The sequence below is a fragment of the Solanum dulcamara genome, chromosome 1 (genome assembly GCF_947179165.1).
Source record: "Solanum dulcamara chromosome 1, daSolDulc1.2, whole genome shotgun sequence".
Taxonomy (NCBI): domain Eukaryota; kingdom Viridiplantae; phylum Streptophyta; class Magnoliopsida; order Solanales; family Solanaceae; genus Solanum; species Solanum dulcamara.
This window is the reverse complement of record NC_077237.1, coordinates 78,373,495-78,389,574: the sequence shown is the minus strand read 5'-3', so window position 1 is coordinate 78,389,574 and position 16,080 is coordinate 78,373,495. Positions and strand designations below refer to the sequence as shown.

Below are 16,080 nucleotides of genomic sequence, written 5' to 3'. Positions count from 1 at the left end.
TCCACATACCTCGCAGGTCGGCCCCTAGCCCTCGATGGGCGTACCTCTGACTGTGGCATCTCTGCATTATCAGCATTCCTCTGGCTAGCAGTACATTTTGGAGGCATTATCTGTAACGTATAAATGCACGAATTAGAAGGAAAGTTTTATAGAGTTTAACTCTATCGCACGAATTCAGAGTATGAAAGAAGTGAAACAATTCTTAATGTCTTATAGCCTCCTGATTATAAGTGTGGTGCACAACACACCCATAAGCAAGACTCTACTAGACACGGCTTCATAGACTCCCTATAACTCTTGAACTCTGGGCTATGATACCATGTTTGTTATACCCCAGGAGGGTACCCTAGGCGTGGTCGGCACTCGAAGGCTATTTCTGGCCTCCAAGTGAACCACCTGGTCCAGTCACACTTTCATTCATTCACATTCTATCAGCGGAAGACTCAATCATAGGGATACTATCCATAATATAGGGCCAAAGGCCAAACAACTATCAATCAATAATCAGCTAGAATAAAACTAGTCAAACGTACGACTCATCATTCCCATACTCTAGTCTATGAAGCCTCTATCAACAATATAAGAGATGTCAATGACATGCCCATGGCTACCAATAATCAAAATAAAAGAGATAAAAGAATACTATAAAGAAAATCTTGGCATCCTCCGGAGACTAGGAGGACTCACCAACCAGTGAGAAGTGGGGAAATCTTCAACGGTGCGTCGGTTGATGATCTCTAGTACCTATCTCTGCATCATAAAACGATGCAGGCCAAATGGCATCAGAACATGGAATATACGAGTATGTAAAATGGCCAAATGAAACAACATCAAGGAAGCATCAAATCAACTCAAAATCTCAACTCAAGAGAAATAACAACTCAATCAAGTATCCTAAGTCTAAACAAGAATATGGTTTAGACGGGACCAATCACATACCATTCAACTCAATCCGACTCAGAGTACTATCAAGACCTTTATGGGATTTCTCTTACCCGACAACCATCACTTATGAGCCAGTGACAGTAAAACAAATCGACGTTGTTGCCGCATTCGTTTATACTTTGCCAAGGTATGAACGAATCAACCAATCATAGATCCAATCCAACCAAGTCCTATAATGTCAGGACAATAATTTTGGGAAAGCATCCGACTTTAACGGTTCAATCTCCTCCTACATTTGGCGACGTAGTTATTGGATTCGAGTTATTACTTACTCTTACCCAATTCGGTGCTTGATACTCCTCCCAAGACTCAATGCTCATAAAACTCCATCCATTTAACTCAATCAAATCGTATCGACAAGTCTCATTTACAACCTTGTCAACTCATCAACTCCATCACAATCAAACCTCTCCCAATCATACTATCCGATCAATCTCAATCATATCTTACAAGAGTAGATTAAATATGCATTTATAACAACATGTAAACCTATCCAATCATTCCTCTATTTATTTAACAAATCTTTTGGGACTCAACACAACTCCAAGGATTTAAATCAACAATTCAAGATAAACAACATATTTAAGAAAATTAACATTTTACATAATCAACATAGTTAAGAAATTAACAATATATGATCGACATCTCATCTCAATCAACTCATAATAATATAAAGCACGTCACTTTCTCGACTCCACAACATCCACATAATAGAAATTAGGGTAATAGATGAAAAGGACCTATTTGGACCTACCTCTATCAATAAGCTTCATTTTTATGGACAATAAATCAAAAAAAGATGTAAGGCACATGGGTAGACTCAACCCATGTTTTGAGTAGCCTTACATACCTTAGTGAAGCCTCGAAGAAAACCTTGATGTTGGGTCTTCAATGGAAAGCTTGAATCTTTGAAGCTCTTGAAGCAATCCTTGTTGGAAAAGGATTTGAAGGAGAAGAGAGAGAATTTTCTAGGGCTTTTAGTGAGAGAGTGGGACTGAAAAATGGTCCAAAAATGTTCAAGGCTTGTGTATATATAATTTGGAGAAATACCCAAATTGCCCTTTCTTCGAAAATCTGAAAAACGGCTAAAACACTCTTGGCGCGATAGTGGCGCATCGCGCCTGTTATAACCCGTATTTTGCACATTAGGGCATTTCGGGATAACGGTAATAAGTCAAGGGCAAGGCTATGTTTGATCTTGTTGGACACAAAATTCTTATGACTAAATTGGAATTTCAACTTGGAAATATTAGAAAAAGTAAGGGGCAAAAATTTGGAATTTCTCATGGAGGATGTTATATCCCGTATTTTATACGGTTGGATGTTTTAAGGTAGCCGTGGTAAAGTTAAGGGAATGAACATCTTCCAAAATTTATTTAATATACAAGTTGGATATGAATATTATTTATGTTCATTAATAGTGTGGAAATATTGGAAAAGGCAAAGGGCAAAAAGGAAAATTCGCAAAGTGGCCTATGGTAATATTGTGGAAGGCTAGGGGTAAAATGGGAATTTCACAAAGTCTTCAAAAAGACTCATGTGGGCCCCCACATGCCACATGGCAGCCCATGGTTGGATAAAAGGGGTGTGTTGGACCAATGAAACCTTGACATGTGTCACTACTTAGATTTTGACATTTGTCGCCACTTAGGGCTTGACACGTGTCACCACTTAGGGAATGACATATGTCACCCCTAAAGTTGTATATATATATATGAGTCTTATGACTCATTAATTCCCATACTCATCTAGAGAGTTCAAGAGGGAGGAACCGAAATTACAAGGAAAAAAAAGAAGAGAAGAGAAGAGAAATTAGGCTAGAAACAAGGAAAGAGCTACGATTTTGGGAGGAGAAAAAGGTAAGTTCTCCGATTCCGTTCCAAGAATTATTATATGAGCTATACCATGATGTTATGAAGATGTTTGTAATGAAATTTTATGGTTTTAGGCAGCCCAAAACATTACCAAACAGTCCCTAAGTTTCAGCTGCGCTAAAGGAAATTCCGAGGCAAGTTTTGGCGAGTTTTGGTGAATTTTGGGAAAGGTAAAGTTTTCTGTTTTGAACTGGACTTTATGATGATGTTATGAAGTATATTACATGTCTTAAAATATGCTGGAAGTGGAAAAAAATGTATAAGGATGTTTGACGTTGGAAACAAACTAAATGGAAGTCGTAGTAGTTAAATCGAAGTCGCATAGTGTGTTGTTGTTGTGGTGCTGCAGTTTGATGGTGGTTTAATTTCGTGTTGCAGGGATGTAAAGTACTCAAAAATGGATGTGGGTGCTGCTGGTTGCAGCCACACAACCCTCCGTTGGGTATGACTACATATTTTATGAAATAAAGGTTAAAAACTCTATTTTGGTACCGTAGTTTGGAATGAGTTGTATAGAGCTTGTATTGTGTAAAGTTGAAGTGATTTACTTGTATACATGCTGCTGGATGTTGTTGTTGGTATGGATTTTGACATGGTGGCCGAGTTGAAAACTCGGGGATGCTCAAGTTACAGGGGAGATGCTGCCCGATTTTTGGTAGATTCGGAGCTAATAATAAACTAGTCAAGAGACATAGATAAGGAAATGATTCCTATGGTTACTTGGGTGTAGAGTTGGAAATTGGAAAGTGAAAATTTATTAACCTTAGTATTAATTTCATGTTAAATAGGTTCAAGAGACGACGAGGCGAGCATAGTTAAGAGTAATCCGTAAGAGGTACATAAAGCGAACCTTTCTTTCTTTTGGCAGGTCTTTGTCATAAGTACGTAAAGCTTATACTTTCTCTTATTTTGGCATGTATTTGTTATAAGTATGTAAAACCTTTCTTTATTTTGGCATATTTTTGACATAAGTATGTAAAGCATATTCTTTCGATTTTCATGTTTTGACATAAGTATGTAAAGCTAATCTTTATTTTGGTATGATATTTATGAAACAAAAATATGACTTTTATATAATTTCAAAGAGGTTCCTATTCCTAGAGCCATTAGGATGGCCAATTCCTTGATTTCCAAAAGGTATTTTATTATGCTTTGATACGTCTATATGATTCCAGAAGATTTATTCTGATATAATCCAGGGTAACTTTCGAAAGGTACTTGACATGAGTCTCGTCTCAATTTTTAAATGATAGCTCATTCTGATTATTCCATTGAGTCTTAAATGTGATTTAAATTGCATATAGTTTCTCACTACTCCACTCGTGGATGCCTCAATGCTTCTTTCACTGAGCCTGGGCCAGGATATGTTTTCGTGCGTATTTCTCTGCATTATTCGTCGTGTCCCGACGTGAGGGGGCATGTATGACATGTACCATGGGGTGGTAAATATTATGCCACGGAGTTATGCTGTGCCATGTACATATATGTTTGTGATATGATATGATATGATATGATTTGATATGGCCATCTGATATGATATGATTTGTTACGGAGATATTCCCTACTCTGGTGTTATGCTGTGCCGTGGCGCCGATGATGGGAGGGCGACCACACTTTGTTCACCGAGTCCCATAATGGGGCCGGATATGGCATATGTTTTCTGTATACATTATCTGAGGTTTTGATCAGCATTTGATATCTCCGGACATTTTGCTCAGTTTTGTACATTCTATCGCGGTAATGACTTTACTTATTACAATCCATTATATGTGGTTTGATAAACATTTGATGTTTTTGGATATTTTGCTCATTTTTGTACATTTTGCTCTAGTAATGACTTTACTGATTTCAGTCCATGCTTTACATACTCAGTACATTTTCCGTACTGACCCCCTTTCTTTGGGGGCTGCGTTACATGCCCGCAGGTACAGATGATTGGTTTGCTGATCCGCTCGCTTAGGACATCCACCATGTTGGTCGACAGTGCTCCTTTGTCCGGAGCCCTATTTTGGTACTGACACTTTCTGTTGTATATATATATATGTTGTTCAGGGTACGGCGGGGCCCTGTCCCGTCATATGACTAGGATATCATTCTGTAGAGGTCTGTAGACATGAGATGTGGGTTTTGTATATATGTTTTGGGTTTTATGTGTTTCGTTATGGCCTATCGGCCCTCGTGCATTATATCTATTTTTGTGATCTGTTTAGAGATCCCTTCTGATCATTACCTATGTTTAGTCGATTAAGGTACTAAGTGGGGCTAAAGGTACGTATGGGTGCCCAACTCGGGCACCAGTCACGGCCTACAGAGTTGGGTCGTGACAGCGCCACTACGGCGCCAAGTGGAATTTAGGCTTAAAACCTGCACATCTTCTAGTGGCGCACCGCGCCAGAGACCAAACTACTAAGGCTTGTTCCTGGCGCGATAGTGGTGCGTCGCGCCCTTACAACACCAAGCCCATATTTTCTGGGTTCTGGAAAATAGGCTTAAAGACCCTGCACATCTTCTAGTGGCGCGCCGCGCTAGGGACCAAACTACTAAGGCTTGTTCCTAGCACGATAATGGCACATCGCGCCACTGCGGCACCAAGCCCAGGTTTCCAAGAGTTGTTACCCAGGCTTGAAATTCCTGCAGTACTAGTCCGTGTTAGGATAGTTATAACTTTTGACTCCGAACTCCAAAAATTACAATCTTAGCGGCGTTGGAAAGAAGACTCGAAGACCTTTGATTTAATAGGTATGAGCCACCCAGATCGTCATATTTCAAAAGATATGGTCGTTAGAAGTCGACCCCTTATACAAACTCATCCTAAAACTAAGCCAAGACGAATTCTTTGGACTTAGCTTAGTTCTAGGGATCTTTTATGACCCACATCACCTCTAACTCTTCAATTTCTTGGGAACTCATCCTAAATCATGCATACACTTCACAACAGTCGGGTTCGATCCTACACGTATATGAAGAAGGGTTCGAATCCTAGTGAAGAATTTCGGGAAGTGTTACGGCAGCCTTTGCTTCATCAAAGAGAGTGGCACTTTAGCAAACTCTTCTTTAGCAAAAAGGGTGCCATTTTAGGGAAGAGGGTGTCATTTTTGTGAACTCTACTTTAGCGAGAGAGCTATCACTTTAGCGCATAGGGTCACTTAAGTGGGATTCGCTTAAGCGAACCACTAGTCACGAAAGTGAAATTCGCAAAAGCGTCCCCTGTATCTCTTAAGCGATACGTGAGAGACTTATGGTCGGGGTTTAGCCATTTTCCTAATTTTTAGACCTTAGGGACTCATGAGGGCCATTTGTGAAGTGATTCTTTTGAGGCTTTTTGATTGAGTAAGTGTTCTTTACCTAGAATCTTCATTAGTCATTCATTAAATCATGATTTTTAACTTCAAATTAAGGATTTTGGACCCCATAATTTGGTAATTTCTTCAAGAACTTGAAATTTCTAAAAATGTGGATTATGGGCTGTATTGAACTCCATTTTTAAAATGGTTTTCTTCAATGAATTCCTAGTGCTTTGAGGATCATTTTCATCAAAAAATTCCCAAATTTAAACTCCATTTTCTGAATTGGAATTTTGAGCTATTTAGACCTTTTTACCAAAATTTCTTGATTTGATATTGTTAGCTTCGTAATTTGATTGTGAATCACTATTTGGATAGATTATTGTATTTTAGATTCAAATCAGAAGGGAAAGACTCAAATACTTAATTGACCGGATATTGATTAAAGCAAGTGAACTTTTAAAACCCCGTAAATCTTATAGATTACTTAAACTTGCTTTCGATTATGTGTTGCGGTGAAATGGGAATAAGGTTTGGGATGATAATCATATAAATCATGCCTAATGAAAGATCCTTGTATGCTATGATTTGATCGGAAATGTGAATTCGTTGACTTGAAATTGACATGAAACTTAATGAAATGTTATGATAGCCTAGATGTGATTATGAATTGATGAAATTTTCACTTGCTCATTTTTTGTCTTGGAAATTGACTTAGATATACTTGATCATCGATTGATCCTAAACGTGATAAAAGGGGTATTGAAATAAAGTCTTGATGACTTATGTGATGTAATTTTTGATGTGAAAATATTATCGATAGTGTGATGTGAATTGCATTGATATGAATTGCGTTGTGACTGTGAGCACTATTATTTTCTCATTATATTTGTGAACATGCTTATTTGCATTGGTTTTAAAACATTTTTATAAGACTCGATTGATACTATAAAGGCAGCCTGATGCACTAAAGCTCCTGCTATGCACAGGGTTCAGAGAAGGGCCCGATCATAAGGGTCTATTGTATGCAACCTTACCTTGCATTACTCATTGATACTATGCCCATGGAAAATAGTTCTAGCAGATTGATACTTATGCCGATAGGAAATGGTTTCGAAGGATTCATATTGAAAGTACAATAGGGATCGTGCCACACGTTCATGGTGAAAGTTATTTATGAGAGAGATGGGATTGAGCCATACGTCCATGGAGGATACATAGTCCTTGTAAGGCCCTCATAGATTTCGATTTATTATACAACAGATATGTAGCATTAAGACAGATATATATCATCCTACATGATATCACATTGCATTGCATCTTATCTATCATCATGAAATTATGTATATACACCTGTGTTCTGAGATTAATCTATTTGAGGCTGATATGACTTATTCGGTGATGATGATGAGTATTGATGATCTATTTACTATAGGAACTATGTAGAGTAGATTGTATTGATTTATGTGTAGGTTGTAGTTGAGGAGGTTCGATTGGGATGAAAGAAGTTTTAACATCTATTAGATTTATCTGATTTTTTTAGTTGGCTTGATGAGTACTTCGTTATTTGTCACTCACCTCTTACTATCCACACCTGTGTAGGTCCCTAGTCCGGATAGTTACTTGTTTCCATTTCTTTTCATCTGAGGACAGATAGAGGAGAATGAAAGGTAGTTGTTCATCCCCGGCGACCCTTGATTTCTTTTTGTTATACTTTGTTCTATTCGAGTGACAAAGATATTGAAACTTATATTATTTCTATTTTGGCAACTTGTATTATTTCTATTTCAGCTTATTTAGAGGCTTGTATATGTGATAACCAGTAGTTTGGGGGTGTTTTTACTTACCTAAAACTTCTATTTTTGTTTATTTATCTATCTATTTTAAATTATTTCCACTATATTTTCTATAAATATTGGATTTTAGGTTGACTTTTCTGGTAGAAAGAATAAGTGCTACATGCTCAGGTTTGGGTCTTGATAAAATGACATCAAAGCCCTAGGTTCATAGGTCTCATGTGTACAAGCCAAGTCTAAGTAGAGTCTCGAGGATCAGTACAGATATTTTTGTACTTATCTTCGAGAGGCTATGAAGACTATTAGAAAAACTTTCTTTATTTATTCTTTCTTATCGTGCGTGGTTATTATCGCTAGTGCTGAGTGTCTTGTGTTGTTTTGGTAGATGTAGAGGACCAGAGCTTCAATTATGAGTAGAGGGAAGGCAGTCCTAGTGGCAGTTGTTGAGACTCCAGCTAGGGGTAGCGGTAGAGGTAGAGCCCGAGGTAGAGGTCGTGTCTGAGGAGTGGCACCAGCTTGAGGATATGCTGGAGAGGCTTCTCTAGAGCCACAGGATGAGGTTGGTGAGGACCAGGTTCCTTCATGACTCACATTCAGTAGACCTTGTTAAGGATGTTTGGTGTTTTGGAGAGTTTTACTCAGGGTGTTGTAGGCATACAACAGGGATCACAAACTAAAGTTAGTGCACAGACTCCAGAGAAGCATCAGGTCCTAGTGGATTAGCCACCACTAGTTTTCGCACCAGTTGTCGGTGCGCAAGTTCCTCCAAATATGGTCATGATAGTAGCTCATCAGCAGTGTTATAAGAGGTTTCAGAAGATGAAACCACCCCAGTTTTAAGGTGGTAGGAGTGAGGATGCTCACTAGTTCTTAACATTATGACATGAGATATCAGAGGCAGTGAGCATAGAGGATGCCCGGGGTGATCATTTTATTACACTCCACCTCTATGTTTCAGCAAGAGAATGGTGGAAGACGTTCATGAGATCTAGCCAGTAGGATCTCCTCTAGTAGAGTGGGTTGTTTTTGTTAGTGCTTTTGTGGATCTCATTATTCCATGGAGCGTATGTAAGCAAGACAGATTGAGATTCAAAAGTTTAACCCAAGGTGGTATGTCTGTTACTAAGTATGAGGCACGTTTTTGTTAGTTATCGAGGCATTTCATAGCATTGATCCCGGATAAGGAGGAGAGAGTCCACAGATTTGTGAGAGGTTTGACTTTCTCTATTCGTTCTTATGTGTTCAGATCGGCCCGCAAGGGGGATTCCTTCTAGTCCACTGTGAGCACCGCCAAGGAGATGGAATTGATGGTCAGATAGGAGTTTGGGGACCCCAAAAGGGCCCATTCTAGTGGTCAATTTTTAGGAACCTCATCTGGAGGTAGAGGGTCGCACGATGGTAGGCAAATGTACAATATCCAGCAGCCGAGAGTGGATAAGTAGTTTGAGGGTCCCAAAGTTTGGGTCGAGGTGGTTATGGTATTCCATTGGGTTCTTTGCAACAGTCCTCCTACTTGAGATCTTGTTATAGTTGTAGGGATCAAAGTCATCCAATGCGACAGTGCCCTCTACAGATTCATTCCAGGCTTCAACACACTTATTCAGCGGCTCTAGAAAGAGATTCGATGCCTTCGGCTATAGGTCGGGGCAGAGCTTAGACAAGTAGAGATGGTAGAGCCTCTAGTAGTGTTGTTATGGGTCCGCGAGGTAAAGGTATGATTCAGGCTGGTGGTGGTAGAGGAGCTCAGTTTATGCTTTCTTAGGGAGACCCAAGGCTGAGGCTTTCGATATAGTTATTATAGATATCGTCTCAGTTTTCCACCGACCTGTATTTGTGTTATTTGATCTTATAGCTACATTCTCTTATTTGTCTACCTATTTTTGCATCTGGAATTTACTTGACTTGTAATCACATGTTTGTGCTTGTTTATGTTTCTATACCCATGGGTGAGCCTTTAGTGGTGGATTAATTGTATTGATCCTGTCTTGTTTTTTTAGCCAAGTATGGTACTTAGGTAGACAAGATCATTCTAGGGATGGTAGACTTTGATGTGATATTGGGTATGAATTGGCTTTCTTCTTATTGATTTATTCTTGATTGTTATGCTAAGATTGGTACCTTAGTGATACCTGGTGTCCCGAGGGTCAAGTGAAAGAGTACTAGTGGTTCTTATCCTAGTTAGGTCATCTCCTATATGTGTGCTCAAATATTGATTGATAATGGATGTATGTCTTTTTTGGATTTTATTCGAGATACTAGCGTTGAGTGATCTCCTTTAGAGACTATTCATGTGGTTAAGGAGTTTGTCGATGTGTTCTCTACTAATCTTCCAGGAGTTCCTCCAGATAGGTATATTGACTTTGCTATTGATTTGAAGCCGAGCAGTAAGCCCATCTCTATTCTTCCATATCGCATAGCTCTAGTAGAGTTAAGGGAGTTGAAGGATCAATTGCAGAATTTTTTAAGTAAGGGGTTTATTCATCCCAGTGTGTCACCTTAGGGTGTACTAATTCTATTCGTGAAGAAGAAGGATCGGTCTATAAGGATATACATTGACTATAGACAGTTGAACAAGGTGACTGTCAAGAATAATATCCTCTTTCTTATAACGATGATTTATTTGATTAGCTTTAGGGAGCAGCTTTTTTCTCTAAGATTGAATTGAGATCTGGGTACCATCAGTTAAGTATTAGGCCATCGAATATTTCCAAGACAGCTTTTCGGACCCGTTATGGCCATTATGAGTATTTGGTTATGTCTTTTGGGTTGACTAATCCCTAGTAGGGTTCATGAAGTTAATGAACGGGGTATTTCATTCATACCTAGACTCTTTTATGATTGTTTTCATTGATGATATCTTGGTATATTCCAAGATAGATGAGGATCATGCTTGTAATTTGAGATTGGTGCTTCAGAAATTGAGAGAGCAGAATTTATATGCAAAGTTCTCTAAATGTGAGTTTTGGCTTGATTCTGTGGCATTTCTAGGATACATGGTGTCTAAGGAGGGTATTAGAGTGGATATGGCCAAGATTGAGATAGTTAGAGGCTGGATTGGGCTTACTTCCCCTATCGAGATTCGAAATTTTATAGGTTTGACTGGTTATTACATACACTTCTTGCAGGGATTCTCTACTATTATGGCTCCATTGACTAGACTAACTCAGAAGGTAGTAGATTTTTATTTGTCTGATGAGTGTGAGGCGAGCTTCCAAAAGCTCAAGACTTTATTGACTACAACTCCTATTTTGACCTTACTCGAGGAGGCTGTAGACTTCACTATGTATTATGATGCTTCCAGAGTTGGTTTAGGTGGAGTGTTGATGTAGATGGAGAAGGTAGTTGCCTATGCTTCTAGACAATTGAAGGATCATGAGAAGAATTACCTTTCCATGACATGGAGTTAGCAAGTGGTGGTATTTGTGTTGAATCTATGATGTCATTAATTGTATGGTGTGCATTGTGAGGTAGTCACCGATCATCGAAGTCTTCAGTACATCTTCAATCATAGGGATCTATACTTGAGACAATGCAGATGGATTGAGCTATTAAAGGACTATGACATGACTATCTTGTATTATTCAAAAAAGGCCAATGTGATGGACGATGCTTTGAGTAGGAGGGCTCCTAGTATGGGGAGTATCGTATCGATTAGTGTTGACAGGAGGCCCTTGGCTAGGGATGTTCAGAGGTTATCTAGCAACTTCGTCTGATTATAAGTTTATAAGGAGAGTGGAGGTTTTATTTCTTTCATTGAGGCTCGCTCTTCTCTAGTGGAGTAGATTCGGGAGCGACGGTTTGATGATAAGACAAGGTGTTGAGGGGTGAAGCTAAGAAGTCTAGACTTAGTGGTGTTTTGAGGATTGAGGGAAGGATTTGTATGCCCAAGATGGGTGATCTAATCAGATCAATTCTAGAAGAGGCTCATTGTTCTCAATATTTTATTCATTCGGGTGCAGTAAAATTGTATCATGACCTTAGTCATCATTATTGGTGGTGTGGTATAAAGAGGGACATTGCAGAGTTTGTGTCCAAGTGTTTGACCAGGTCAAGTATGAGCACCAGCGATATAGAGGTGTGACCTAGAGGATGCCCATTCCTACTTGGAAGTAGGAGCAGATCACCATGGACATTGTTGTGCGTTTTCCTACCACCGTGGGTGGTTATGAATCTATATGGGTGGTTGTTGACAGACTGACCAAATCTGCCCATTTTATTCTAGTTTGGGTAAAGTATACGATAAAGAAACTAGCCAGTTGTATATCATTCAGATTGTTCGGCTTCATGGAGTGTCTGTATCTATTGTTTCGGACCGGAGTTCATTATTTACTTCAAACTTTTGGAGGGCATTACAACATAATACGGGTACTGGGCCTTATATGATTACAGTTTTTCACCCACATACTGATGGGCAGTCCGAACGGATGATTCAGGTGTTAGAGGATATGCTTCGAGCCTGTGTTATTGATTTCAATGCTAGGTGGGATCAGCATTTACCCTTAGAAGAGTTCGTCTACAATAACAACTATAATTCTAGTATTCAGATGGCCCCACTAAAGCCGATGTATGGTAGGTGGTGTAGATCTCCGATCAGATAGTTTGACTCTGTTGAAATAGATTCTCTTGATACAGACTTTCTTAGAGACACCATAAAGCAGGTTCGCATGATTCAGGCTAGGCTCTTGACTACCTAGAGTAGGCAAAAGAGTTATGCAGATAGGAGAGTTTGACCCTTGGATTTCATGGAAGGTTATCATGTTTGGCTCTGAGTGTCGTCCATGAAAGGCGTGATATGATTCGGAAAGAAGGGCAAGATTATCCCTCGGTTTATTGGCTCATTTGAGATTTTAGGGCAAGTAGGAGAGGTGTATTATAGATTAGCCTTTCCACCTAGCTTATCAATGGTGCATCATGTTTTCCATGTTTCCATTCTTTGAAAGTATGTTCTGAATGAGTCTCAGGTGATCTCTCTTGATTCGGCAAAGTTGGGTCCAGATTTGACATTTGAAGAAGCCCATAATCATTCTGGATAGGCAGTTTGTAAGCTTAGGACCAAGGAGATTGTTTCAGTGAAAGTACAGTGGAGAGACCGTTTAGTCACAGAGGTGACTTGGGAATCGAAGGATGACATGTGTGCCCAATATCCCTAGTTTTTCAAGGTTTCGGATACTTTATTTTACTTAATGTTCAAAGACGAATATGATTTTTAGTGGTGGATGATGTAATGACCCTCAAGGTCATTTTTAGTATTTTTTATAAAATGACCATTTACCCCTCTCGATAGTTGTCTTAAGTCATTTTTTATCATTATTCGAAGTTGGTTTTGTGAAATTTTGTGAAAAAACTGAGATTTTTGGAAAAAGTTGAGTTTTAGAAGCTTAAGTTGTGAAATAGTGATTTTCAAAGTCATTTGGAGTTTCAAGTCTCGGAATAGAATTCCGTCAATTTTATTAGCTTTGAAATATGGAATTTGGTCTAGGAGAGTTGGAGGAATCAGATTTGGAGATATATCGTGGATTTGAGGCCTTGAGTTGAGAATTCTTGAAATTTTAATTATAGAGTTGACTTTGGTCAATATTCAGAGTTCGGATACTTGGAATTGAATTTCGATGACTCTGTTGCATTCAGGGGATGAGTTTAGGCCTAGAGAGAGTTCTTGTGTATTTTTCGGAGGCTCTAAGGACATTTTAGTCTTTTTTAGGCTTAAAGTTAGTTTGGCTGAGACCTCGAATTTGAATTTCGATGGTTCCATTAAGTCCGAAACATTGAATTAAGTATGGTTCGCATATGATTTGTGTGTATGGGATCCTGAACGAATTTCGAGGGTCAATTTGGGAACTTTGAGACTTATGCTTTTTGGGTCTTTTGCTGATATCTGGTGCAGCCTTTGCTTTAGTGAAGGGAGTGCTGCTTTACTAAACTCCGCTTTAGCGAAAGGCGTGCCGTTTTAGCGAACTCCGCTTTAGTGAGAGGGATGCCGCTTTAGCGAATAGGGTCACTTAAGCGGGGTTCGCTTAAGCGAATTACTGGTCGCAAAAGTGATCTCCGCGAAAGCGACCCCTGTGTCACTTAAGCGATACCTGAGAGGTTTATGATCGGGGTTTTAGCCATTTTCCTTATTTTCAGGCCTTGGGGACTCGTGAGGGAGTTCTGCGAAGTGATTTTTTCAAGGCTTTTTGATTGGATAAGTATTCTTTACCTAGAATCTTCATTACCCATCCATTAAATCATGATTTTTAACTTTGAATTAAGAATTTTGGACCCCAAATTTTGGGAATTTCTTCAAGAACTTGAATTTTCTTAAAATGAGGATTGTGGGCTGTTTTGAACTCCATTTTTTAAATGATTTTCTTTAATGGATTCCTTAGTGCTTTGAGGATCATTTTCATCAAAAAAAATCGAATTTAAACCTCATTTTTGGAATCGGAATTTTGAACTAATTAGACCTTTTAGCCTGATTTTCTTGATTTTAGTGTTGTTAGCTTCATAATTTTATTGTGAATCTCTATTTGGGTGGATTGTGGTGTTTCGAATTCACATCGGAAGGGAAAGACTAAAATACTTGATTGATCGGATATTGATTAAAGCAAGTGAACTTCTAAAATTCTGTAAATCTTGTAGATTACTTGAACTTGCTTTTGATTATATGTTAGGTGAAATGGGAATAAGGTTTGGGATGATAATCATATGAATTATGCCTAATGAAAGATTGGGGTAATCAAAAAGACTTGTGTGCTATGATTTGATCGGAAATGTGAACTCCTTGACATGAAACTTGATGAAATGCTATGATAGTCTAGATGTGATTATGAATTGATGAAATTGTCGCTTGCTCATTATTGATCTTGGAAATTTACTTAGATATATTTGATCACTAATTGATTCTGAATGTGATAAAATGGGTATTGAAATAGAGACTTGATGACTTATATGATGTAAATGATGTAATTGTTGATGTTGGCATGTTATCGATAGTGTGACGTGAATTGCATTGATATGAATTGTGTTATGATTATGAGAACTATCATTTTCTCATTATATATGTGAACATGCTTATTTGCATTGATTCTAACCATTGTGATGAGACTCGATTGATACTATGCCAATGGAAAATGGTTCCGGCGGATTGATACTTTTGCTGATGGAAAATGGTTCCAGCGGATTCATATCAAAAGAAAAATAGGGATTGGGCCACACATTCGTGGTGGAAGTTATTTATGAGATAGATGGGATCAAGCCACCGTCTGTGGAGGATACATAGTCCTTGTGAGGCCCTCATAGATTTCGATCTGTTATACAGCATATGTGTATCATTAGGAAAGATATGAATCATGCTACGTGATTTCACATTGCATTGCATCTTATCTATCATCATAAAATTATGTATATACCCCTGTGTTCTGAGATTAATCTATTTGAGGCTGATATGACTTATTCGGTAACCATGATGAATATTTATGATCTATTTGCTATATGAACTGTGTAGAGTAGATTGGGCTGATTTCTGTGCAAGTTATAGTTGAGGAGGTTCGATTGGGATGAAAGGAATTTTAGTATCTGTTAGATTTATTTGGTTTTCTTAGTTGGCTTGCTGAGTACCTGTTGTTTGGTACTCACTTCTTGCTATCCACACATGTGTAGGTCCCAAGCCCGGACAGTGACTTGCTTCCATTTCTTTTCACCCGAGGCCAGATAGAGGAGACTGAGAGGTAGTTGTTCGTCGCTGGGGACCCCTTGGTTCCTTTTTGTTATACTTTGTTCTATTCGAGTGAAAAAGATATTTAGACTTGTATTATTTCTATTTCGGCATATTTAGAGGCTTGTACATGTGACAACTAATCCTTTTGGGTGTTTTAATTGACTAAGACTTCCGCTTTTGTTTATTTATCTATCTAATTTAAACTATTTTTGCTTTATTTTCCGCAAATGTTGAATTTTAGGTTGACTTGTCCGGTGGAAAAGGATAAGTGTCTTCAAGCCCGAGTTCGGGTCGTGACAATATTTTTGTAAACAAACAACTTCTTAGAAGTTTGCAAGGTATGTTGTTTTTAATGCAACAAATCAAACAATCAATAAAAAATAATCTCAATATAACTAATCTCAACGTAACCAATCCCAATATAACTTATCTTCAAATCAAACAGCCCCTTAATGTTATGATGATCCTTGAGTGCAGAATAT

General features: G+C 38.5%; 1 long non-coding RNA gene across 1 annotated transcript; it reads left to right on the top strand.

The window, feature by feature from the left end:
• The first annotated feature begins 2,901 nt into the window (after positions 1 to 2,901).
• LOC129889109 (uncharacterized) lies at positions 2,902 to 4,938 on the top strand. The gene is made up of 3 exons (XR_008766800.1): positions 2,902 to 2,989; positions 3,608 to 3,654; positions 4,745 to 4,938. It is a non-coding gene; the product is annotated as an uncharacterized LOC129889109 (long non-coding RNA).
• Positions 4,939 to 16,080: the final 11,142 nt, after the last annotated feature.